This window comes from Vulpes vulpes, chromosome 1 (genome assembly GCF_048418805.1).
Source record: "Vulpes vulpes isolate BD-2025 chromosome 1, VulVul3, whole genome shotgun sequence".
Classification (NCBI taxonomy): domain Eukaryota; kingdom Metazoa; phylum Chordata; class Mammalia; order Carnivora; family Canidae; genus Vulpes; species Vulpes vulpes.
Window position 1 is genome coordinate 151,069,415 of NC_132780.1, and position 27,466 is coordinate 151,096,880.

The 27,466-nt window shown below is 34.8% G+C and overlaps 1 protein-coding gene and 1 non-coding gene across 3 annotated transcripts in view; both read left to right on the forward strand.

Annotated features, from left to right (window-relative positions):
• FAM83B (family with sequence similarity 83 member B) overlaps positions 1-27,466 on the forward strand; it is an 85,653-nt gene that overhangs the window by 32,157 nt on the left and 26,030 nt on the right. The gene's annotated exons all lie outside the window — the stretch shown is intronic.
• LOC112914268 (U6 spliceosomal RNA) lies at positions 2,326-2,433 on the forward strand. Its single transcript, XR_003233818.1, has one exon. It is a non-coding gene; the product is annotated as a U6 spliceosomal RNA (small nuclear RNA).

The window sequence follows — 27,466 nt, forward strand, 5'->3', positions numbered from 1 at the left end:
ATGTTAATGTTTGTATAAAGATCTAGTTGAACCAGCATCTTTAAATGACAAATCATCCTTTCTGTGCTTTACTACAGTGTCACTATTGTCCTAAATCAAGTAACCAATTATCTACTGGTATATTTCTGGTCTCTGTTCTGTTGATCTATTTTCTAACCTTGTGCCAAGACTACAGTATTTTAGATATCCTAGCTTTATGTTAAGCCTCACTATTTAGTAGTGTAAGTCCTCTGCGTTTGTTGTTGTTGTTTTATTTTGTGTTTTTCAGTATTGCCCTGGCTATTCTAAATCCTCTGCTTTTCTGTAGGAATTTTAAAATCATCTCATCAATTAAAAAAAAATTCTAATTTTACTTGACATTACATAGAACAGAACAGTTTGAATCATCTAATCCATAAACAAGGTATATGCCTCCATTTATTTAGTTATTTCTTACAGTGAGATTCTGTAGTTGTCTGTATATGGTTCTTGCATATCATTTGTTTGGTTTGTTCTGGATTATTTATTATTTTTCATCCTATTGGAATTGGTACCTTAAAAGTTTTTTCTTCTAATTTTTTGGTCTTTTTTACTAGTATATAGAAATAATTTTTTAAATAGATATTGACTTGAGTCCAATGACTTGATAAATTCATTCCAATAGTTTTTATATAGATTACTTGGAATTTTCTATATCATATCTGTAAATAATGCTATTTTTATTTTCCCACGTAATTTTCAAAGTTTTTGACTACCTTATTACATTGCTAGGTCTTCTGTTACAATGTTGAATATAACATGAAATATGAATAGTGTTTACTGTAGAATTTTTTTAAAACTCATTTCAATTTGTAAAGTTAACGTTTAATGTTATTTAAAATAATGTATTTTTTTCTATGTCTGATTTTAAGACTCGTTCGTCTCTCACTTTCAGTAGCTTTAATATGATGATATAACTACATGAATACTTATTTTTCTATTTTTTCCCCCTCTTGGACATAGGAAAGCTTCTTGAGTCTATGTCTTAAAGTCTTCCTGCTGTTTTAAATATCTCAGTGGCATCTCTTCCAATATTGCTTCTACCTTATTCTATTTCTCTTATTCTCTTAGGAATTCTAATTAGAAGTATGGTATACATCTTTGCTTTGTTATTCAAAATATCCCATATAAATTTCATATTCATTTTTGTAATTTCCATAATTTTCTCTTTATTCTAGATACTTTCTATATAGTTATTGTTAAGTCCTGAATCCTTCTTCATTTGAGTATTATTTACTATTAAACTCATCTGTTGAGCTCTTAATTTTAGCATTGGTATTTCTCAGTCATGTAATTCTTGAATATCTAAATAACAGTTACTTTAAATTCTGTTTGATAATACCAGTATCTAGATCACCTATAGGTCTGTTTCTATTGTTTGTTTTTTCTCTTGATGTTTGGTCATTTGGTTCTGTCCTGTCCTGTGCTTGGGATTTTTTGATTGAATGCTGGATATTTAGTATAAAAAATTGCAGAGATAATTTTCTTTAGAGAGGATTTAGCTTTCCTTGGGTTGACAGCTAACATAAGATTAGATTGCCTTATTCAAATAGGGCTTGAGATATAATGAGGCTGAGATTTAGTCTTTCAGAATAGTGGTCTATCCCCAGTTTTTCCTTACCCCTAGGATAACACTTCTGGGATTTCCTTTCAACACTGAAGGTGTTTACAAGAGCCTCTTTCTTAGAAGAATCTGAACTCTAATGTGATTGTCAAAAACTTTCTTAAGCTTTCTCCCCTTTTAATAACTTCCTTTTGTTTGGTTTCTTATCCTTTTACTCAGTGAGGAATTTAGGATTTGGCAAGTATCTTAAGGGCAATACTTCAAGGATTCTTGAGTTCCCTTTATTGTGATTCCCTTTGCTCTGTGATTAGGAGTTATGGAGTCATTTTTGCCTTTGTGGTACTGGCTTCCGGTTTTGTTTGTTTTGTCTATCCCTCTGAAATTGCTGACTAGTCTTCACCATAACTTACAGTTTGGCATCAGTGCCTTGCTCTGAATTGACAAATGTGTAAAAGTATTGGGTGAAAAAGTGGCAGGAAAAAATTGTCTTACTTTGTTATTCCTTTTCTATCTATGATCTTGGCTCCTTAAATACTGGCTGCCTTTATTATTTTTTCCTCACCTTATTATTTCCAGTAGGAGAACTAGTCTAATAAAATTATCATTGTCTTGTATTAGAGAAGTCCCGTTTATTTTATTTTGAATACATTAGTATGATTAAATATCACAAAATCTGTATGTGAATTTAAAAAATACACATCAGATATATAGTAAAAGAGTTTAAAATAAAAACCAATGTGATAGTGTTTATGTTAGCAGCACATACACTAAAAATTGGAATGATACAGAGAAGATTAGCATGCTCCCTGCACAAGAATGACATGAGAATTCATGAAACATGCCATATTTTTACTAGAAAGGTAATGAGTATTAAGGAGGGTACTTGTGATGAGCCCTGGGTATTGTATGTAAGTGATGAATCACTGAATTCTACTCCTGAAACCCATATTAACACCATATGTTAGCTAACTGGAATTTAAACAAAAAGTTAAAAAATTGATAAGCTATCACTATTTTTATGTTTAGAAAAAATTATTTAAAATTTATGTCTAGTATTAAAATTTGATATTACTCATCCAGTGAATCAGTTAAAGGCCCGTTTTATTTTATTCTTACTTTGAACATTTCCAACATTTTTGTGAATGGAAACTGTCCTGTATCTTATTTTAACTTCTCATGCCTTACTTTTTCAACATTTCTCAGGACACCTGGGTGGCTTAGCAGTTGAGTTTCTGCCTTCGTCTCAGGGCATGCATGATCCTGGGATCTGGGGTTGAGTCCCATTTTGGGCTCCTTGAAGGGAGCCTGCTTCTCCCTCAGCCTATGTCTCTGCCTATCTCTCTCTGTGTCTCTCATGAATAAGTAAATGAAATCTTTAAAAAAAACCCCACAAAACATTTCTCTGTATAGTGCATGTCATGCAACTCATTATTTTAACCATTATTCCAATGAAATTTTGTCTATAGAAGCTACAAATGGTAAATTCTTGTGTTTAAAATACTACTCACAAATAGTATACATGTGAGAATATGTTTAGATACAGATATGCTACATATGTAAGGTTGGACATTCATATATACATATGATGGTTTAGGTATAGACTTTTAGTTTTGTGTGTTTAAAATATTAGAGAGAGATCTGCAATTCCTTGAAACACACATACAAACATTTTACTAGGAAATTTAATAGGGTTTAAATGTTTCTAAGCTTAAAATATTAAAATTAACTTGATGTGGCATAAATATCATATACAGCTGTATTTAATTTAGTAATAGTTTTTATATAAACTTTATGTATATATAACTTTTATATTTTAACTTTCAGTTAAACTTTTTTAAACGAAGTATATAATGTCATAATCTATTTAAAACATGAAGATGGGGATCCCTGGGTGGCGCAGCGGTTTGGCGCCTGCCTTTGGCCCAGGGCGCGATCCTGGAGACCCGGGATCGAATCCCACATCGGGCTCCCGGTGCATGGAGCCTGCTTCTCCCTCTGCCTATGTCTCTGCCTCTCTCTCTCTCTCTGTGACTATCATAAATAAATAAAGATTTTTTTAAAAAAAAGAAAAAAAATAAAACATGAAGATGAAAACAAACAACCCTGAATAAAACCAAAACCAAGAATTTTATAGCATTATGTTCTTCAGAGTTTTGTTCTAGAAAATATGAGTTTGGGAAAATATAACGTTAATTTTTTTCAAGTGTATGTTTATTTTTCATCTTTTTTTAAAAATATTTGCTGCATTCAAACAGTAAATGTATTCAATGAGCCAAGTACACTACCCTTTTTCTCTTTGTAAGTTACATTCCAAATACTTTATTCCAGTTAACAATCCAATTTAAAAAATCATGCAGCTCATTCCTAAAATAAAAGATTGTCCTGTCAGTTGCCATTTTATGGTTTTGTAAAAGTAGACCAGTTCTAATTCAATCAACATAGCTTTTAGGATTTATTTACATAGTTTCACAGTAGCAAAATACCTGGAGCTCAAAATCACATATTTCCCATAGCTTAGTTTCACGTAAATGTGTGTGTCCACACTGTTTTATTTTCAAAGGTGATATCAAAGAAATTGAGAAGCCAAACGATTATTTAAAAATAATATTTTGGGAAATGTGACCCAAAGAATGCACTCATTTGTTACTCATGTGAAATTATCCCCTCAACACCAGAAGTAAAAAGTCCATTTCTTTTCCTGGTTACTACTGAAGAAACTGCTACAGATTGCTATAACCTATGTAACAATATATTCAACTGATCTTGTCAATACTGAGAAGAAACAGTGTCAAGAACAATTTTTCTTTTAATTACACATTTATCAGGGGTTTAACATTTAAAACTGGACTGAGCATCTTTGTTCTCCTCAAATGCCAAGGGCTGCTTTGATAAAAATCCCCAAAGCTTCCTTCTCAACTGGGGATTTTCCAGGTGAATTCTTTTAAGTTTCCAGCTTTTCCACCTCAGATGCTACCCTCTTCTAATCTATTTTCTTCAGAGGAAAAAAAAAAATCTGTAATCTTGACCCATACCCTGTGATTCTATTACTTTGATTTTTTTGTTTTTTACTATATTTGTCACCTGATCAGTGATTCAACAACTATATTTGTCAGTGCCATGTCACTCTAAATATAGCTACCATTTGTCACAATACACCATTATTACAATATCACTGACTATATTTTCTATGTTGTATCCTTTATTTCCATGATTCTTATTCATTCCATAACTGGAAACCTGTATCTCCCACTTCCCTTCACCCATTTTGCCCCTACCACTGAATCATCGGTGTGTTTTCTTTATTTATATCTCTGATTCTACTTTGTATTTTATTCATTTGTTTTCTTTTTTGGATTCCACATATAGATAACATCATATGGTATTTGTGTTTCTCTGTCTGATTTATTTACTTTACATAATGTCCCCTAGATCTGTCTATGTTGTCACAAATAGTAACATCTCATCCTTTTTTATGGATGAATAATATTCTTTTATATATATGTTCTATTATATATATACATATATATATATAAAATCACATCTTCTTTATCCATTAACATTATTGACAGCATTTGGACTGATTCCATATCTTGGCAATTGTAAATACTGCTGCAATAAACATGGGGGTGCTTGTCCCTTTTCAAATGAGCATTTTCATTTTCTTTGGGTAAATACCCAGCAGTGGAATTATTGGATCATATGGTATTTCTATTTGTAGTTTTTAAGGAGCCTCCATAATGTTTTCCACAGTGGCTGCACCAATTTACAACCCCACCAAGAGTTCAGGAAGGTTCTTTTTTCTCCACATCCTTGCCAACACGTGTTATTTCTTGTCTTTTTGATCCTAATCATTCTAACAAATCTAAGGTGATATCTCATTACGGTTTTGATTTCCTTGATGATAAGTGATGTTGTGCATCTTTTCATGTTTCACTTGGCTATATGTATGGTTTTTTTTGGAAAAATGTCTATTTAGGTCCTCTGCCCATTTTTAATTGGATTATTATTATTTTTTGGTGTTGAGTTGTAGAAGTTCTTTGTATATTTGTATACTAACCCTTTATTGTATATATCATGTGCAAGAAATATTACAAATAATAAATGAATTTAGTAAAGTTGCAGGATATAAAATTAGTACTTAAAAATCAGTTGTATATTTATACATTAATAATGATGGGGCAGAAAGAGAAATAAAGAAAACAATTCTATTTATATTTGCATCAAAAATAATAAACTCAGCCAAGGAGGTGAAAGACTTGCCTATACTTTAAACTATAAAACACTGATGAGAGAATGCTTGTGGTTTGGAAGAATTAATATTGTTAAAATGTCCATAGTATCCAAAGCAATCTACAGATTCAGTACAATATCTATCAAAATACCAATAGCCTTTTCCACAAAACTAGAGAAAAACATGCTAAAATTTGAATGGAACCACAAAAGACTCTGAATGGTCAAAGCAATCTTGAGAAAGAAAAATACTGGAGCTATTGAAGGGGAGAGCTAGGTTCTTATCTCACAGAGTCAAACAATGAATCTCTCGGACAAAGAAGAGTGAGGAAAGTGGTAGAAGTTTATTAAGTGAGGATACAGAGAAAGCTCTCTGAAGTGAGAGGGGTCCTGACAGGGTTGCCACTGAAAGTTTTTAGGCTGATCTTTTATTGAAACCTTGACCAGGGAGTTTGTGGCCTTGAGATTCTTGTGCAGTCTTGGTTTCAGTAAGGACTATTGACAGCACACTTAATGACTTACTTCTCTGTGGTCTGGTGAGTTTCTGTAATTACTTTGTAGCCACCAAAGAAAAATACTCCATAACATCCAGGAACAGGCGGTCTGGTCTATTTCCTGATCTCTGGTGTTTACATTTCAGCATCCTTGGGATTTCTGTGAGCCTGATTTCATGCCTGCTCCCCCCTTCCCCCCAATCTATCTCTCCCTGCCCAGCCTTGCTTGTCCCTTACTCAATATCACAATTCCAGATTTCAAGATACACTACAAAGCTGTAGTAATCAAAATAGTTGGGTACTGGCACAAAAATAGATCAGTAGAACAAAATAGAGGCCAGAAATAAGCCCATACTTAAATGGCCAATTAATCTACAACGAAGGAGGCAAGAACATACAGTAAGGAAAAGATAGTCTCTGAAAAAAATGGTCCTAGGAAAATTGGACAGCAACATGTAAAAGAATGAAAAAGAAACCATTTTCTTACACCATACACAAAAATAAACTCAACATGGATTGAAGACCTCAATGTGAGACCTGAAACCATAAAACTCCTAGAAGAGAGCACAGGCAGTAATTTCTTTGATGTCGGCCATAGTAACATTTTTCTAGATATGTTTCCTCAGGCAAGGGAACCAAAAGCAAAACTAAACTATCAGGACTACATCAAAATAGAAAGCTTTATCACAGTGAAGGAAACAATAAACAAAATGAAAAGGCAACCTACCGAATGAGGGAAGCTTTTACTTTGATTTTGATACCTTTAATTTGTATTTATGGTTATTTCCTTTCTGCTCTCCAGTATGGTACTCCTCTAGAGTGAATTGCTTGCCTCCATCCTGCTATCATTTTTTTTCTACCATTTTTTTCTCATGTTTTAACCATTATGCTTCCTTAAGAAATAGTTGCTGTCAAGTGTCTGTACTTCCTTATTTTTCTTTCCTCCCAACCCTGCAGTCCAGATTTCTCTTCCATTCTCCTCTGTGGGTGCCTTATAGTCTGAGTGATTGAGACATGTTGGCTACTTTTTAAGTCACCCTAGGTTTATTCTGCTTTGCTCTCAGTGTCCATTTGTAATTCCCATGCCATTGGTGTCTATGATATTTCTCTCTTCATCCTTTTCCTGTACTTTTAACTGGTGTTTCTTAATGTTTTCTTTTCTTTTTAAAAAATATTATTTATTTATTTATTTATTTATTCATGAGACACACAGAGAGAGAAGCAGATGGAGAAGCAGGCTCCCCACAAGGAGCCTAATGCAGGACTCGATCCCAGACCCCAGGATCACACCCTGAGCCAAAGGCAGATGCTCAACGTCTGAGCCACCCAGCTGTCCCTTCTTAATGTTTTCCGAAAGTAAATGTTTAAAAGGTTTTTATCCTTGGGTCTCCTTTCTCTCTGAGCATTTTATTTCTTAGTGCTGCTTTCTACTCCACATCTTCTGGAATAGCCTGTCATTTGAACTTGGCCTTTAGTTCAAGCTGACCATCCGACATCCTTACCTGTTTGGCCCACTTTAATGCAATATGTCTAACATAATAGCTGGAAGTCTACAAACTTTACTAGACTTTCCCTCCTGTCATCTCTCTGTGAAAGGCATCATCATTTCCTTAGACACTGAGGCCATAATACTTTGGAATCGCATATGATTAATCTCTCTCATTTTACACCTCCAGTTCTGTGCGGACTGGACTTAGTGACTCCCTTCCAATGAAAAGAATATGGCAAAAGTGATGGTGTGACCAGGTTACAAAAGACAGCTTATTCCTTGCTCTCTTTTAATTACTTTCTCTGGGGAAGCCAGTTTCTGTGACTTGAGGTTACTCAGCAGTTTATAAGTAAGCCCATGGGGTGAGGAAATAAGACCTCTTACCAACAGATATGTAAGTGAAGCATCTTAGAAGCAGATACACCTCCCCAGCCAATTCCAGATGACTATAACCTTGACTCTGAGTGAGAACCACTCAGTTAAGCTTCGCTCAAGGTTTTCACCCATATAAACTGTGAGATCATAAACATTCGTTATTTTAAGCCACTAAATCTGGGGAGTAATTTAATGTACAGTGATAGATAACCAACATAGGAAGCCTGATGTCTACTAGTGAGATGAAACTCCTCCTTAGAATTCTCTTCATTTATACCACTGACGTGTTTCTTGACACTGTCTGTATTGTAGTTATTCATCGATAAGTTTTATACTTTGGTGTATTAGGGCAATTTTTTGCAAGTCTTAACTGTTTATTAACTGTGTAAGTATGTTAGACCTTAAAATATGAGCCAAACTCCTGTATCAGTTCAGTAACTTAACACTCTAAATCTTAGGAGATTCCATATGTGAATGTTTACCATCACCTGGTGGCTCTTAAAAGACATTCGCAGCATCTTAAGTTTCATATTTCCAGGTATATGTCAACATCCACGAACCAAATAAAATATTGTACTATATCAAGTTACAAGTTACATACAGGGCCAATTTCTAAGTTAAATCTAAGGTTGAAAATCCTTAAAGTGATATAGATGGAAAGTGATTCTTTTTTATAAAAACCTAAAGTTTAGCATCAAGGCTTCTTCTTTGATAACATTTTTTATAACATTTATAAGCAGAGAAATAGAAAAGGGAATCTCAAAGAGTACTTTATAATGGACATTTGTATGTGTGAGGCTTCAATATTTATGACAATAGCCCTCCTACTTCTCCATTTTGGAAGTGATTTGACAATCTAATCACTTTAAGTGTTACAAGTGCTAAATGATAATTGGTTTTTTTGTCATCTTATTTTAACCTGAATCACTATATTTTATGGTGGTCAGAAAATAGTATTCTTTAATTATTCCACCAAGGAAACTCTTCTTTTTCATTTGGACATTTATATTTGTAGAGGGTTAGTTTAAGGGTAAGGGAGAAGAGTTCTTTCTAGGCTCATATTTAAGAGTGTGTCTTTTGCTCTTTAATCACATTAATTCTGTAGTATATGCAGACAGTGGCCTTTGATGACTGTGGTGTCCACTGCTTTAAGTGGCTCTCTAAGTGTTCCATATCTAAATTCAGGAAGCAATGGATCTTCCAAGAATTTGTAAACTCCTAAGTCCTAAAGGCATTTTTTTTTTTAATTTCTTGATAGAATAGTGGTCAGATGGTACAAATCTATTGGATCTGATGAATGTCTTGATTTTGTTTAGGATGACAGTTCGTAAGTAAATTGGGGAAATCTACTTTCTGTAACCTAACATATGTATGTGGTATCTGCCAATAAAAAACACATATGCCAAAAAAACAGATATAATCTGGTTTGGGCAGGTGTCTAATATTTGAGAGAATATACTTGAAGAGGTTTTAATTAAGAATATGTGTCATCTTGGGGAACCTAAGAAACAGAACTCTACAGGGGTTTGTCCTCAACCATCTGGTGTTTGAATTAACATTTTTGTTTTTGACTGGAATAGAATACAAAACCTCTTCTTTTAAATTTTTGGTAGATGATGTGTTGGAAAGGGTACAGGCTCTTGAAATTTAGGACTCTAGTGGAGAATAGCTTTCTTTGGCCAGAAAAGTATTAGAAATAAGCAGGGACAAATCTGATATTATGCCTTTCAGAGAGAAACTTCAGAACATACAAGTGTATGTTGTGCTTAGGGCAGTGGTTTTGAGCATGGGCTCTGGATCCCGACTGCCTGGCTTTGAATCTCAGCTCTACCAACTTAACTTTTACTGTGTGCTATGTATGGTGCTACATGCCTAAATAAAGTATTTCATTTGACCCTTGAAAACACTGTATGTATGTATTATTCCATTTTTTTTCAGATAAAGAAACAGATTTCAAGAAGTGAAGTAATTTGACCAAGATTAACAGCTGATATATATGGTAGATCGAAGACTGTAACCAGTTTCTGACTTATTGCCAAAGTATTACAAGTACTTTATTGTTGTAGACTTTGTAACTCAGAAGGGATATGGGAAAACAATAACAACAATAATTTCCAAATACTGGATCAGTGAGAATGAGCATTACAAAGACCTATTGAAGAAATGATTACTCTTGAGCCAAGAGAGGACAAGTTTTGGTTTGACTGGAGCAGGCATATTCTTGGGAAGGTAAAGGGGAGGGTAAAAGGCCCCTTCAGTCTGTATCATTTTAACCTTGCATAAAATTCTATTATACATCTTTTTACTTCCTTAAGATTTGTGTGTTTCTTTTTATAATACATATGTACCTTTTCTAACCAGTTTGTGGTTCTGGCTTTTACTTTCACAAGTGGTATGTGTTCAAACACAGTTGTTTCATCAGAGAATGTTAATAAATACTTGTGTCACCAAGGTGACACATATTCTAAAATTAAGCATGTGAAGTTTACATTCATGCTTTTAACTTTTTATGGAATGTATGTATGTGTAATTGGTTGTCTCTGTTGAGAGACACTTCAACTAAATTAGGGGAAATGGGCTTTAAAACCAGTAACCAATAACATGGCATAGAATTTATTTTTAAAGACCTCATTGGTTAAAATATTTTATCAATTGCTTAAACCAAAAGTATATGCTTAACATTCTACCTTTCCAGATTCAGCTGCCAACTTAAAGCATTTATGTAGAGTGATGCAAAGTAGGGGAAATCAGTGAGTCAGCCCTAAAACAGCCAAGAGAGACCTGACAAAAAACTACAGCTTTTTTGGTGTAGCATGCCACCTGGTCTTCCTCAGGAGCCTCTTTACCTTTATTTTACACACAATTAAAACAAACTCCCTAATCTTTCCCAACCCAGATCAGATTACAGCTATTAAATTAGAATACAAGAAGCCATACTGACAAGAAAAGGAAAGATTAGTTTGGCATCTTGATAGCAGGAGAAAAACTGTAGGAAGCAGACAAAAGAATACCCTAAGTATAGTTGTTAAGGCCCTTGAATGTAGTGACTGGCACTGTCAACAACCTTCTAAATTGCCATTGTTTTAGGAAACCTTTAAATAGTTCCAGTTTTAAATTACATTCAGTATACTATGTCTGAAAAGTCAGGGAAGAATATTATATATGTAAGAATGTTTTCCATTCAAAACTGATAGAAAAAAAAAACAACAAAAATATTTTAGTACTTAAAGTTTCTACCACTGTCAGGAAAATTTACTTAGTTCAAGTGTATATGTGTTAGCCAAAATACTTGGAAGGAACTTCTTTAATAAAAATCAAGTATATTTACTAAAACTTCAACATAATTGAGTATTATAGTCAAACCTAGATTCTTAGAGGTCAAATGGAAAAAAAAAAACCAGGAATGCAAGATAATATAAAAATAGATTTGACACCATCCTATTAGTATTTAGTTAAAAGTTGTCCCTGTATTTTCTTCACTTGAGTCTTCTCTGTTGTTATTAATACTTCATTTAATTTTGTATTCAACACTGTATCCATTCCTTTCCATGTCCTTTCCCTGAGCCCCTTTAGGCTACTTACTACCCTCTGACAGACCTGAGGATGGCTTTACCTGCTAATTTTGCTGCCACACTGGTGTGGCGGTAACTCAGCATGTGACCCAGTGGAAAACCACAGCAATGACATCTGGATAGTAGGGAAACCACAGATGGGAAACAGCTATGGGTACCATGATTAATCTAAAATAATGTCTATCATCTTACTGATAATGAAAGCCTTAACTGCATTATTGTGTATTCTGGATAAGTTTAAATCTTATAAATAGAAAGCTCTTAAGTAGAGTCAAAATTTCTGGCCTTTACTTACATAGTATCATATTCTCTACGAATAGAATCGAAGGGCAGAGGGTTAAGGAAATTTTCTTAGAACTTTTGACAGAAATCCTAATAATTTCTACCTGAAAAATTATGCAGATTTGGAAAAATACAAAAGAACACAAAAATCTAACTGTTAAGTTAGCTGACAAATTCAGGTCACAGTGTTTAAGCTTTTGTTTGATAGATTTATATTCTGGAACTTCTTAGTAACTTGTTTTTTCTGGACTAGTAAGGATAACATGACGGTAGAAAAGATGTGGAAGTAACACTAAAATATCTGACCAAAGAAGAATTGATCAGCTCCTTTCACAGTCAGCAATGCTTTTGGGGAGCAGGGAGGGATTAGGCATGTATAAAATAGAAACAATGGCTGTCCTATTTTCCTAATCAGCCACCTTACAGTTTAAGCAATTGCAGTGTTATAGCATAATCAAGTAAAACAATTATCTGTGCCAAAGAGAAGACCTGTATAAGGAAAACATCTGAATTAGTATACATTTTTGCCTAGCATTATTAGGCATTTTCAGAATCATGCTATCACTTACATACTTTTCCTTTTTCTACTCAGATTGGCCTTTCTTAGAGTGTCTAATGTTATGTTCTCCCTACCCCTTTGGATGTTTAGCTACTTTTTTTTTCTTTCCTTTTTTTTAAAAAAATTTTATTTCTTTTTTATTTTGGCTTTAGTAGCAGTTTCAAGGAACCAACATAACTCTCTCCATATCCCCTGGGAATTAATGCCTGAGATGATCAAGAAGCTTCTGGCATTCTCGAACTGCCCTATTGCTTGCCCTCAGTTGCTTTTCTCCTCCCAAGCTGCCTGTAGCTCCAAAGATAATTTTCTGCACCGCCCCCAACCCAAGACTGTGCAGGAATAATAGGAATCCTGGGAAGACTCATCACTAGCTGTGCTCAGGAGGGAAGCAGGCTCAGGTACTCCTTATATGTCATGCGGAGACTCAGACATGGAGATGGCTGGTCTTGCAGGTCATTTGTTACTTGCTGAGGACTGGGACAAAAGCAGAAAGAACGAATTGCTGCCTATCATTTGTTCACAGTCACTGTCTTCTGGACATCTCCATCCGAGTGCTTCCGGTACCCCAAACTTAGTACTTCCCCAACTGAACTATTTTTCTCTACCCTTCTTTCAAATTGAGTATTCCATTTGTATTTTCTAATTAGGATAATGACATCACCATCTTACCATGCAATGAAAAATAGTAACCTTGGGGATGCTTGAGTAGCTCAGTGGTTGAATGTCTGCCTTCGGCTTAGGGTGTAGTCCTAGGGTCTGAGATTGAGTCCCACATCAGGCTCCCTATGAGCTCCCTGCGAAGAGCCTACTTCTCCCTCTGCCTATGTCTCTGCCTCTCTCTCTCTCTCTCTCTCTCTCTGTCTCTCATGAATAAATAAAGAAAAATTTAAAAAAATTGTAACCTTGAAGTCAGTTTTTGAACTCCTCCCTCTCCCATATATCTTCCTTTATCCTCATTTAAAATTTTGATCAAGACCTGTTGATTCTCTCACCAACGTATGCCAAATTGGTTTTATCTGTTCTGTCCCCAGTGCCATCTGCTCTCCTTCAGGCTGGCGTGGTCTCTTGCCCATACTGTTTTGGGAACCTCTTATCTGTGTGTTCCCCTGCAGTGTTCCTTTCTACTAATTTCTTCTTAACCTTCAAGCTTTAATTAACATGTCTTCTCTGCTAAGCATTTCCTGAACTCCCCACATTAGTTCAGTATTACTTTCTGTGCTTCCATGCTCATCTTTGTAGCACTTACTCATGCTGTGATTCACATATTGTTTATGCCTCTGTTTCTCCAACTGGACTTTGAAGCACTCAAGATAGGATCTTTGCTTTCTATGTTTTAAAATTCCTAGCACATAGTAAATGCCCAGCATCTTTCTTAAATAAAAATGATAAATAGAAATGGATTTGTTATGAAATACAAAATTGGTGGTTTAAATTGATAAAGTGGAAATTAGGAAGGCCTTATTATTATATTTTAAACAGACATTGTGTACAGCATTTATGTGAATAGGAGAATAGGTTCCAGGTTTTCCCAAATGTTTATCTTGTAAGCATTTTAAAAATTACAAGCAAAGATAACTTTACACTGTGATTTTAGGATGTAGTAGTAAATGTGGCAACTCTGTGCCTGACTCAAGATACACATTTTGTCTTTTGGCATACCTAATATTCCAGCACTCTACCTGGTTCTGTCAGTATTCGGTTCAAAAGCTAGTGGAAGTTGCCATATTGAATGCTTTTCAAGGGTTCATTGGTGAATGAAGATAAAAGTTGAGCTCCAGGGGACCAATGACCCAAAGCAACTTTTTAATCATAATGAAATGAAATGATTCAGGTAAAAACAGACAAAAATAAAACCTGTATATGAAATAGGTTAAAATAATTTATTCCATGACATATAGTTTATGAATGATTACAAAATGTAGTATCACAATGAAAATGGACTGCAATTTTGTGAAAATGTACATTTCTGGGCAAAATATACTTGTGTGCATGAAGTTATTAATGTAATAATTATTATACTTCAGCTTAATGCTGGGGCTTTGCAGCTTTTAGTATCCTCATGTAAATTACAAAGCACAACTTGAAAGCAAAAATGTAGAATTAATCTGTCTTTAGATCATTGCCTTTCAGTGAGGTGGAGTGTTTGGAAGAGAGTAAGGCATCTCAGCTCATCCCACCGTGGCAGTGTATCAAAATCTCTCAATGCCTTTTCAAACTTTTTTATTCTTCTTGGATGCAGTAGGATTCACTATGTATAAAGACAGCTTTTACTTGACAGGAGTGTGGTATTCTTGAAGAATATTAAAGCAGAAAAAAATGAGAGGACTATTGCAAAAGGAGCAGTGGTTGATAGCACTTTGATTTCAGATTTCAAAAATGCCAAGAATAAAATGCCTTTTATATTTTCACATACTCAAAATGAAGCGTTTGTAAAGTAATAATCTTGGTGCTAAAGATTCTGTCTTTTCTCTTAATCAAGTAAGTATTGATGACTGAGGGGAGAAGAAGGGACCTCTCAGTGACAATATATGCCTATACACCTGTAACACATATACATAGCAAATACAATGCGTGACATTGGAAGGCTGAACCAACTCTGTGCTTGTAGCTAAATAATAGTAAGCCTCAAAAATGTTCCTTTAACAATGAAGTGAGAGATGTCAAAACTGAAGAGCATGATAGACCACCACCTATTCTACTTAGTATGAATGGTTTGAAAATATGGATGCAAGACCACAAGAACTCTGTCTACAGATGTAACTGCTAAGTAACACCAGACACTGGTGCACTCACTGTTCAAAGCAACGTTATTTGTGTATTCAGACATTAAAGGGCAATCATAGGTCAGAATTTAAATTTTTTCAATAGAACATGACTGTTCTTTGACACTAGTCAACTTTGCTGACCTGCTGGCAACAAAAGCTGTTATTGACACACATGTAGGAAGAACTGGGAATCTGTCTATGTATCTAGCCAAATCAGAATTCTTGAATAGTCTAAAAACAAAAAGCCTGAAGGTTAAAGATGAAAAATGTCTCAGAATATAATTTATGTTGATCCTGCCTTTTTTTTTTACAGTTATTATCCTTGAAATCTATTGCCCTTCTCTTAATACATTTACCATGTTTTCCTAGATTGGAAACACTGCTGAGATGGAGAATTTGTTAAATACCTAGCTCAATACAGTATCTCAGTAAGAGAATTGTATCAGGTTTACTGTGTTGCTCACTTTATAAAAAATTGTATATTATTATTCTCTTGAAACAAATGTGGCAGAAGCCTGTTGTAATAAGGCAAAGAGGTGATGGTCTTATCCCCTGAAACCATTATGTTCAAGACTTTCTTGCCCTATGAAAGAATATGTAACACATCACATACTCACTGAAAGAAGCTTTTAAAAATTGGTGACACAGCATTGCCATGATATAGACAGCTAATAAAAGAACATGTAGGTTCTTATAAAAATAGCCTTGCTTCTTTTGTCCATTCCTTAATATTGAAACAAAAGAAACAGCAGTCGCTGGCTGAAGTCATGCTGCTGAGGTAATACTAAGTTCTACCTTGGAATGACTTTGAAGAGAAGTTAGTATTTTACATTCAGATCATTTTTATTAACCAGCTTTATAAAGAAATAATTTAAGGCAATTAAGCACTTTAACTCTGACAGGTTGATGTTGTTTAGTGACAGGTATGTCATTTGTATGGCAAGTAGCTAATCTGACAGACTGTACTTTCAGGAGTCTTTCCTGCCTCCTTTTCCAGTCTATAGAGGTCAGCTGTCTTCCCATCCTTGAGTCTTTCTTTTTTAGGGAGGATAAGACTGACTTTATTTGCATTCATAATATGTGAATGTGCCACTATTTGCTTGAATCACTTTCAGGAGAGTTGTTTATTTCATTTAATTCATAGCAAAGGCATTGCCTTTTGGGGTTGAACATTGTTTCCTATATCTCTGTGCTTTGCTTCTGATACTGAAATCAAACTGCATGTTGTGAGATAGCAGAGTAATTGTGTTTCATGATGTTGACTCTGAAATTGGAAGACTGTGTCCCTAAATGCCCCTGCATTTCTCTTTCAGAGGCATATGTGAATCTATAAATCATGAATTCACTTTAAGTAATTTTGGATCATACTTCCATTGTTTTGACTCCAGCAACTTCCAGAAGTAGAAATTTTGGAAATCTGATTCCTATATGGAATTTCATCTTATCTAGGGACACATTAGTAGGAATTGTCTATGCTTCTCATGAGAGTCATCAATTCTATTGTGATAATAGTCTTTCTGCAAATTCTAATCAGTTTGTTGTGGTTATTGGAGAGGCTACACATGCCTTCTTAATTATAGTTACCTTGTTTTTGACAATTTCCCATACTTTTGTGTTTGTCTCAAGATAAAAGGACTGTAGAATTCCAGGCAGACCTTCCTTATTTTGTATGAGGAAGATTTAAGATTATTCTTCTCATTTTACTTTTACTACTCTACTAGTGATGTCCAAAATCTTTTATATGTGTAACCCATAGTTTACTCGGACAGAAGTAAGTCTTATTAAAACAGAATTTTTTAGGGTGCTGGTTATTGTGTTTTCTCTCTAAGCACAAGAATCTTGAGGAGCTCTTTAACTTCAGCCTTTACGATAAAACAAAATGATCTGTTCAGAGTGACTGAAGTCCCTCTTATGTAAGCTAGAATCTATATAATTTAATTCCATAGCTATTTAAAACAAATTTGGATAACCTAACAATGGGATTAATCCTACTTATCATATTAATACAGCACAAGAGGTAGATAGAAGACAATAAAAATAACCTGAAATAATTTTGTGATTGTAATTGTAGTTTTTTTCTATATATGTTTTTCTCTGTATTTCAATATATGGGTTTCTATTCCTACATACTGCTTTAAACCTGGCTTACTTTTGCCACTTCTTTTCCATTATATGTGCCATATTTGTAATGCCCTTTTATTTCCCGGACATTTAGATTGCTTATATAATTATAAAGAATGCAGTGTTGAACATGCAAGTACATACATTTCTACATTTGAGTAATGTTTCTGCTTGGGATAGGTCCAGAGAATTGGTCTGGTGTGACAAAAAGGTATAGTTTGGTAACCTATTAACTGTAAAGACCATTGCTGGATTGTCATCTAGGAAAATTATTTCAATTTGTACTACCTCTGAGATTTCATATGAGTACCTCTTTTCTCTCATTACCTACAACATTGAGTGTTGTTAACCACTTCAATTTTTTGACATGATTATAGGTAAAACCTGATAGCTGGTTTAATTTACAATCCTGTCTGTTATTGAGGTCTTGTACATCTTCTCATATGTTTATCGGCTATGTGTATTGGTTTTATTTTTTTTAAGTTTTTATTTTAATACTAGTGTTTTGTTTTGTTTTGTTTTAAATTTTTATTTATTTATGATAGTCACACAGAGAGAGAGAGAGAGAGAGGCAGAGACACAGGCAGAAGGAGAAGCAGGCTCCATGCACCAGAAGCCCAACGTGGGATTCGATCCCGGGTCTCCAGGATCACGCCCTGGGCCAAAGGCAGGCGCCAAACCGCTGCGCCACCCAGGGATCCCTGTGTATTGGTTTTAATCACTTTTCTATAGAAATGTTAGTCTTTATTTCCTAACCCCATTAATGTAATACATTATTTTTCTCAACTGTTCTAAAATTACCATTATCAAAAAACATTTTGAGTATATTTTTTACTTCTTTCCTTTATTTTTTGCTCCATTCCTTTCTACTGGTCTCTCTCTCTCTCTCTCTCTCTCTCTTTTTTTTTTTTTTATGTGCTGGTAGCATGCTATTTAATTCTAGCAAAATATTACTTTTCACTTACTCAGGTTTTTGTGAATATTTATATATATTCATGTTTAATTTTCCAGGTAAATATGAGAATCATGACTCCATATATTTATAGATCATGCACATGTATGGTAGGTTCTGATAGCACTGCCCAGCTCTTCCTCACTAAGGAATTAGTGTCAACCCTAATGACTATCCAGTATGACTAAGGGAAGAGTTCTTCGTCAGAGTGAAAATTATGTCACGCACCCTAGATTGTTATTGTCCCATCCCATTTGGCTAAGATATTTGCTTTTTATTTTAAGGCTCCCATGACTAATCACAAATGGTTTAAAGTCTTTGTTGACATACTGTTCAATGTTCAGTTATTAAGTAACAAGTCAATGCTTTAAAAAAATTACAAGTGCAAGACTATTTCTCTTCTAAGACGCTTTGCAAAGTAGTTTTTCTTCTCAGATATTTAATAGTGTTAGGGAGTGATGATCAGGAAGTATGTTGATATGAAGGCAGTTAACAAGTTCACCTGAACAAACAAAATTTGTTCAAAAGCAGTGAGTAGCATTATCTTCCAAAAGTCCTAAAGCCCCCTGTTGAGTGAATTTTCAGATATTGCCATGTCTGTCTGGTAGTACTATTGTCCAATGATTAAGTATTGTTGTGATCTAGATTATTTCCTCCCTATGCTTTTCTAAGGTAATTTAAGATAAACAGTCAGTTAAAGTACTCTGCCTTCCCCCTCTCTGGCCCTGATTTAGTACCTCTCATAGTGACTGGCAGAGAATGAGAACTCAGTACACAGTTTTGTTTTGTTTTTAAATTAAAAAATATACAGATAGACACGACCCCACTTCTGCCCATTTCAGTTATTAGTGTTTGTTTCATGGGTGGGCTTAAGAGGTTCTGATCGTTAAGACATTAGACTAAGAGATTCAGAGCCTGAGCCTGAAGTTGACATTAGCATTAGAGTCATGAGGCCAAGAATAGTCAGACCCAGAGTTTAGCTGGGGCTAAGTGAACCTCACGCAAGCCAAAGTTGGCCAAGTGGCCATGGGAGGCAAAAAACTAACTCTGTGGAGAAGCCAAGGGATCAAGAGAAGGAAAGAAAATAATATATATCCAGAGGGACAGAGAAACCGGGAAAGAGAGAGAGAGAGAGAGACAGAGAGACAAAATGATAAAGGAGAAAGAGGAGGAGAGGGGAGGGGACAGGACGGGAAGATTGATTACCTGTAAGGAAAAGGATGTTCTGGCAAGGCACGGAGAGGATTCCCAGAGGCAGGAGCCTTGTGGAAGTAGAAATAGAATAGGCAGAGATGAGGAGGAGCTGCTGGTGTCATGCTGCTTCCTTAGTGTAAAGTCTTCTCTGTTTCAAGGCAGGAGGGAGAAGGTGAGGAAAGGATGGAGGGGAAGCAGAAGAACTGCTGCAGAGAAAATGTCAGGCTTTGGAGCAGGTAGAAGTCCCTGTGGGCTCCAGCCATGCTTCTCAGAGCTGCTCTCCTACTGTCCACGGGCCAGGAGTCCACTCCTCAGGAAACGGGTCCCCCCAGTGCTCCCTTACAGAACCCTCAGTGTGTCTGTGAATGAGCTGACCAGACTAAAGGCAGCATCCCATCTTGCTTCAGCTGCCCACCATGTTCCATCACTGTGGAGAACCTAAACTAACCCAAGTTGTGGCACTTTCAAAGGGCCACAACTTACAGAATGGCTCAGTTCAGAAATAAATGAGGTCATTTATGTTATTCAGAAGAGATAAAAGCACCAAAAGCTGTTGACAGTGATTCCATATATGTTATACATGGACTAAGTGGAGCTACTACTTTATCTATTTCATCTGATCATCTAAATTGAAATTTTCAAAAAAATCCATACTTTCCTAGACTCAGAACTCAATCTAAGTCTGGACTGTAGACTACAGAGTGAAAGCAAAACAAGTTATTGACTATTCCTACAGTTGCTATAGGTGTTTTAAAAAATAAGGAGATTTGATATAATGTTGCTAAGAATTATCTTTGAGTCCTGGTAAAATATTATGACTAAATAACAACATAGTGATCCATAGGTATAGCAAGTATTATGCAGTCTCTTTCATCCAATATGTATTCATGAACCATTTTGGGTAGACATCCTTTCCTAGTTATATTAAAATTCATTCTGTTTTATGAAGTGCCCGTTTCCATTTTATTTTATTATGGCAATGTATTTAGAGTAAATAGCACCATCAAATATAAACCTCATTAGAGTTATAGGGAGAAAGCCTACTTTTTAAATATGTGCTTTGCATCCATTTTTACCCTGTGCCCTTTTTTGAATGCTGGTTAACTGCAAAAGAAAACAAATAAACAAAATGTTAGAAACATATTCTATCCTCTTTTGTGGCGTCTGTAGTGTTTTATAGCCATTATGGAGATGTCTTATTATATTTTTAACTAACTAAGGAAGATAATTCCTATCATTATTTTATTCAATCAAATAGAATTTAAGAATTTAAGAATGTGTTATTTTTCTTAGACAGTGTAATTGTATTTACAGATCTCAGTTGTTTGGAAATTCTACCATGGAAAACCATAAACTCCAAAGGATTGTTAATGTTGCTAAAATATAAAAGTAAAAAGTTTCATTCCATGTGGCTAACACTTTTGAGTACTGTTAGCCATTCTGTGTCTCTTCAGTTCCTTATTCTCTTTGCTTTCATTTGATCTTTACTTTCAACTTCTATACCTAACATCTCATTAGCTTGGAGCATAAGAAGTCTCCTGAGAGCATGAGACCAAGGAAATAGAAGTCTTGATAACATTTGCATAGGAGATATGTTTTATGAAGCTGCTGTTGTTTGTGTTTGCTTATGTTTTTTAAATAGGAACATAGAATCTCAAAGTTTGAAAGAATTTCAGAGGTCAGAATTGATCTAACTTATTCCTGTGATAAACGAATTAATTTCTTTCATTCTGTGCAGGATTCCAATTAAACACTAGTATTGACCAAATTTCAGAGAATGTATTAAAATTTGAAGGAATCTCAATTTCTAAAGCTATCGTGTTTTTTTATAATGGGTTGTAAAGAGACCAAATATTATAAATGTTATGATAACACATTTAGCTTGAGTCACCATATGATTTTTATCAAAGGAATGGCATTAAACAGATGTGATATAGAACTCATGAAAGAAAATCCACTCAAGGGATTAAAAAAATTACCACTACTTATTTAAGGCTCTCCTTTACCAAAATTTAGAGGAAGAAAAAAATAAGTGGACTTGATGCTTGTGAAATAAAAGGCAACTGTTGCTACTTCATTTGTTGACCAAATGGAGGGCATTGCCTTTTTGGGATTTCATGGGGGGGAAAAAACTAGCAAATGCTGGCAAAGGTGCTGGGAAAAGGTATTCAACTAATAGAAATTGTAGTCCGTGATTTCATTCACTCTCAAATTTCTTATTTGATTCCAGTCTTTTCTCTTCCATTTCTTTATTACCGACTAAGCAGTTTCTTTGATGAGCCATTCTATTTATACGTTTGCATTTTGACTCCTTTGATAGATAGGTAAAGTTCTTCCATTCTTAGAAATATCTCTAAGGTATAATTCTACCACTGAAGAGTTCCTTTAAACATTTTGAAACCTGTCTTATTTAAATATTCTATGAATTTTAGCATGGATGAATATATGATTCATTCTGATTACTTGATTTTTAAAATTTATATTAATGAAATAGACTTTTCAAATAACCACTTTTCACTATACTTTTTAAGAAAAAATCTAGCTCGAATTTTCATACCTCATAAACTTTACATGTATTGAAAATCACTTGTAATGCATTTAGAATAGAGCCTCTCAGAATAAGGTTCTACCTATAGTGACTTTAGATATGGCTCTATATAGACTAGAGAGAGAAAGTAGAATTCAATACTAGTTTAATCCAATGATAATAACATGGAGATTGTCAGAATTTTTAGACAAAATTCAGAACATAGCATACAGTTTTATTTCAAGAACGCAACTCTGCATCAAACTATTCTTTGCCTCTTGTTATCAGTGAAGCATTAACCACACATCTGGGATCAAGTTGGATTCTACCAAATGAGATGGCCACCATGTCCTGGAACTCTCTCAAATATATACATTTTCCACTGATTCAGACAGAGGCCTGGGGTCATATGGCATCGTATTAGAGTGCTGAACTAGAATTAGTTCTCGTCATAATTTCATCACTTCCTACGTGATATTAAATACATATCTTAGTTTCTGTGATCTTTAGCTGTTTGTCATGGATGTCATTGATGTATACTACTACTAGTCCAGCCCAACTCTTAGGGCTGTTTTGAGAAATATGATTCTTACCAACAACTTCCACAATGCCAATATTATTATTCCAATTTCTTAAAACCTATATTTTTAGCACTTATTATCTGTGGCAATTACAATATATTTCAGGACATACTTTATTTGAATAGCATGCAGATAACCTTTAGGAATCTTTTAGCTTTTTCATACAGGTACACATACATAAAATGTTGTCTACAAACACAAGACGCTGAACATCATAGTAACAGCAGTCCAAGTGCTCATATATACTTCTTTCCCAGAACACTGTTGTGTCTTTTTAAAAGATTTTATTTATTTATTTATTTATTTATTTATTTATTTATTTATTTGGAGAAAGAGAGAGAGAGAAAGTATGCACATGTATAAGTGAGGGGAGGGGGAGCAGAGGGAGAAGCAGACTCCCCGCTGAGCTGGGAGCCCAATGTGGGACTTGAATCCCAGGGCCCTGGGATCATGCATGACCTGAGCCAAAGGCAGACACGTAACCAGCTGATCCACCCAGGCTCCCAACTCTGTCAGTTTGAAATGAAAAGAACCATGAGAGGTTTGCTTTATTTAGAAAATCACAAGAATTTTGAGGAGTTCAATAGAAGATATGTAAATACTCGTTTAAAATTTACTTGATTACTATTTAAAAATAAACTTGATGCTTTGGAGAAATAACAGTAATTTAATAAATTTTATTAAGCTTTATTGGTAAATTGGTGGAGACAGAGAAATGACTGGTATACCTCCCACCCTCTGGTAGCTTATTTCTTCATTGAAAGTAACAAGTAAGCATCTGAATAAAACAAATGCTATGCTAAAAGTATAAACTATAGATGGAATATAAATTAGGATGCACCCTTAATTTAGGCTTAGGGAATTGGTAAAGGCTTTATGAAAGGGGCCTGAAGGTAAGCTAAGACCTGAAAGGTAAGTTGGATTTTCATAAAGAAAGGGAAAGATGGGGATTTTAAAGAAAAGGAACTGTACAAGTACAGTATGAAAGATGGTGAAAGAACATGGCCATCAGAGTGGGATGCATGAATATGCTCTGATTAAGGAGAGAAGCTAGATTGTAATAGATGGTGAATTCCATTATAAAGAATTTACATTTGATTTCATAAATTATTTTTAAATTGTCTGAAATATAGAATGGAATATGTGAAATTGGAGACCACATGCCCTCTCCTGAATCCCAGACCCCAAAGACCAGCAGCTTCTATCTATGGGTTTCCACCTACTGTGTCATAGATGGCTGAAACTCAGCAGACCCAAAGCCAAGTTCACGCTTTCCAACCTCCCATCTGCCTATGTCTGTCATCGGTGATACCAACTACTCAGTGACACAATCTAGAAATCTGGAAGTTCTCCAGGAGTGCACTCTCCTCATGTACCCCGCCAGCCAGTTGACTGTCACATGTTGTTTTTGTCACCTACGTCCTAAATATCTCTGAAATCTGGCTTCTGTTCTACATCTGCGAGTGTGTTATCTGCTTGCCCATACTTATCGGATCTATTTTCCACCTTTCTCTGCCCTTTGGTTTTTGAAGGCTGGTGCACTAGGCTTCATCAGCTGGGTCCTTGCTGCCTGCTCTCCTTTTGGGGATGGGGGATGCCCAGTGGGAGGCACCAGCAGGAGAGTGAACAGGACAGAGAAAAGTTCACTTTCTGTTTGTTTTTTACGCTGACACACTCCCTGCTTAAATGCTAGGCCTTTGTCTCCCTTCCTGGTACCCTTAACTGTGCCCACATTTCTGTAAATAGTCTTTTCATAATTTTTTTTTGTCTTTTCATAAATTTATTAACATTGAAACCCTGTGGGAAATTTGTTTTCCTACCAGAATTCTAAAAGATGGAATCTCCTTTTCCAATTAGGTTTCTGGACTTTTGTAGCAGAATTCTAACTGGTCTTCCAGTATCCAGACTGCATTCTTCACACTACTTTGGAGAACAATGTTTTCTGAACATGTGATGTTATGACAGTTTGTATAATAGGAGAATATTCCGTAATGACCAATATACAACATATGGAATTATGTAAATAATCTCAGTTTTGTAAAAAATGTATGTACTCCAGTATGAAATAAAAATGCCATTGTCCCTGACATAACTGAAAATATTGCTATTTTTCTTTTCTTTTCTTTTTTTTTAAAGAATTTATTTATTTATTCATGAGAGATACACACACAGAGGCAAAGACATAAGCAGAGGGAGAAGCAGGCTCCTCACAGGGAGCCCGATACAGAACTCAATTCCTGGACCCAGGATCATGACCTGAGCCAAAGCAGATGCTCAACCATTGTGCCACCCAGGCATCCCACTATTTTTCTTTTCTTAGTCTACTTTTGTTTGTTTGTTTTTGTAATTTTTACTCTGGGAGGGGAGAGAATTAGACAAACTATGTTATTTGTATAATAGACAAATGTTTTATAATTTTTTTGATACTATAAAATGTTGCTAACTGCTGGTTTGTTTATTTTCTGATCCAAATGCTAAAATTGAAGGAAATGGCCTTAAATTTAACTTTCTAAGTTTGAGTTCAATGTAAAAAAGGGCAAATCTAACGTTAAGTCTAAAAAAAACAGTGAGATGATCTTTTAACTGGATATATGAAGTAGGATTGTGAGTCTTCTGGATGCTCATGAATTAGAATTTAACTTAAAACTAAATATGTTATTTAAAATGCTGCATTCAATCAGATATTTAAATTCCCAAGAGTCTTTTATGTAACCCTTTCCTACAATTCTCTCAGAGGACAGATTACTTTAGACCCCTTATCAATAGGCAAGCTTGCAGCTGCATATTAGTTCAATAATAAAAGCTTATGGTTGAATTTCTTATTGAGTTTCTCCACATTTTAATGATTTGGATAATTTTTCTTCTGCTGTGAGTATCTGAATGTCTTGATGCCTCTTTGGTATAAATTTCTTTACCATTTGATCTATTTCCAAAAAAGATGCCTCAAGAAACCTAAATTATAGGCATATTTAAATTTTTTTAAAAATATTTTATTGCCCAAATTGAAACTCCAGTCTGAATTTTGTTAGAATGGAAGTACAAATTTAATGTATTATTCCAAGAGAGCTTTTGTATAGCTGTTCTTCTTTTTGTCCTCATCTCATTCTGTTCCTCTTTAATCATTAACTTCCATTTTGCCTATATTTACAGACTGGTGAATCCTTGAGGATATATTATATGGAACACATTTTATTTTTTAAATGACATATTTATGTAAAATTATCAATCAAAGGTGATATGTGAGGGCATGGAACTTAATTTCATAGATGAAACAGTTGGCTTTAATGTAATGGAAATAGCTGGAATAAATGTGATTATTTCAGCTCTCGATGTCATCCTCATTTTAATAAAACCTCAACTTTCAGATGCAAAATACGTAATAAACAGAAACAGACTTTATGTAGACATTTGACCCATCTCTTGCTATGAACCTGCTTTAGGAAAACAAGTAAATAATACTTTTTCATTTTCTCAGTAGAGAAAATGAAGATTTTCACAATGGGATTTTAATAATATTATTGAAAACTTGAAAATAAAATAGTTGCTAATAAAATAAAAAATCTGTGTCTTCTGACTAGAGCCCCACTGAAAAACATTTACTCTTTTGTGTCTGTATATCGTCTATCTGTTTAGAATGACTGTCATTAGGTGTTCAAACTGCTTAAGAAACCTGAAGTGTGTGGGAGAGGGATTATTCAGGAAATAGTCTAAGTAATGTGGCTAAAGTTTTTCAATTTAGCTTGATGGTCTCCTGAAAATTATTGTCCGTATCTCCTGGCTTTTAGAAACACTGCTCCCTATACCAAAGGAATGCTGTCTTGCAACTTTCAAACATCAAAGTGAAAAATAATACACAACTCACAGAAGTTAGTAGTGTGAAAATTACCGTAGAGGGAAAAGAGGTGTAGGCAAGTTAAATAAGCTGGGGATTAAGTGCATACGATTTGACTGTAAGGTAAGAGGTGGGAATGAGTTGCATTAAATGAAAAAGCTGCTGTAATGATTTCGTGATTTTATTTTATTTTTTATTTTTTTAAAATTTTTATTTATTTATGATAGTCACAGAGAGAGAGAGGAAGAGACGTAGGCAGAGGGAGAAGCAGGCTCCATGCACCGGGAGCCCGACGTGGGATTCGATCCCGGGTCTCCAGGATCGCGCCCTGGGCCAAAGGCAGGCGTCAAACCGCTGCGCCACCCAGGGATCCCGATTCCGTGATTTTAATGTAACTCTTTGATATTGAAGTTCCTTATTCAAATAGAAATTACTACAATAAATAGGATTTGTCATATTTTTGCCTTGAGGTATGTTTGTTTTTTTTTTTATGTCACGTTAATTGTTTAGGGTTAGCATTAAAGTGGAACACTTATTGCTCAAGTAAAGAAAACAGCCTCTTTAAGCAGGAATAGAAAGTTTTGTAGTAGTTGTTCTTTTAATTATTCAAGAATATTTCATCAAGACCAGCATTATAAATTGAGAGAATAATGATGTGAGAAATGCGCAACACTTCACTCATCTTCTTTTTAAATTAGGGACTGTAAAGTTCTGCTCAAATATAACAAAAGTGTCTATTCTTCAAGCTATGTTATCAACAACATTTTTATTGATAATAGCAACTATCTAATGATCCTTACCATGTGCTTATAATGTGTATCATTCTTTATCGTGACCCACGTAACAGCAACCTGATGCATGTCATCTAAATTTCTCTAACAATCCTAGGATAAGAGTTATTTACTTGATTT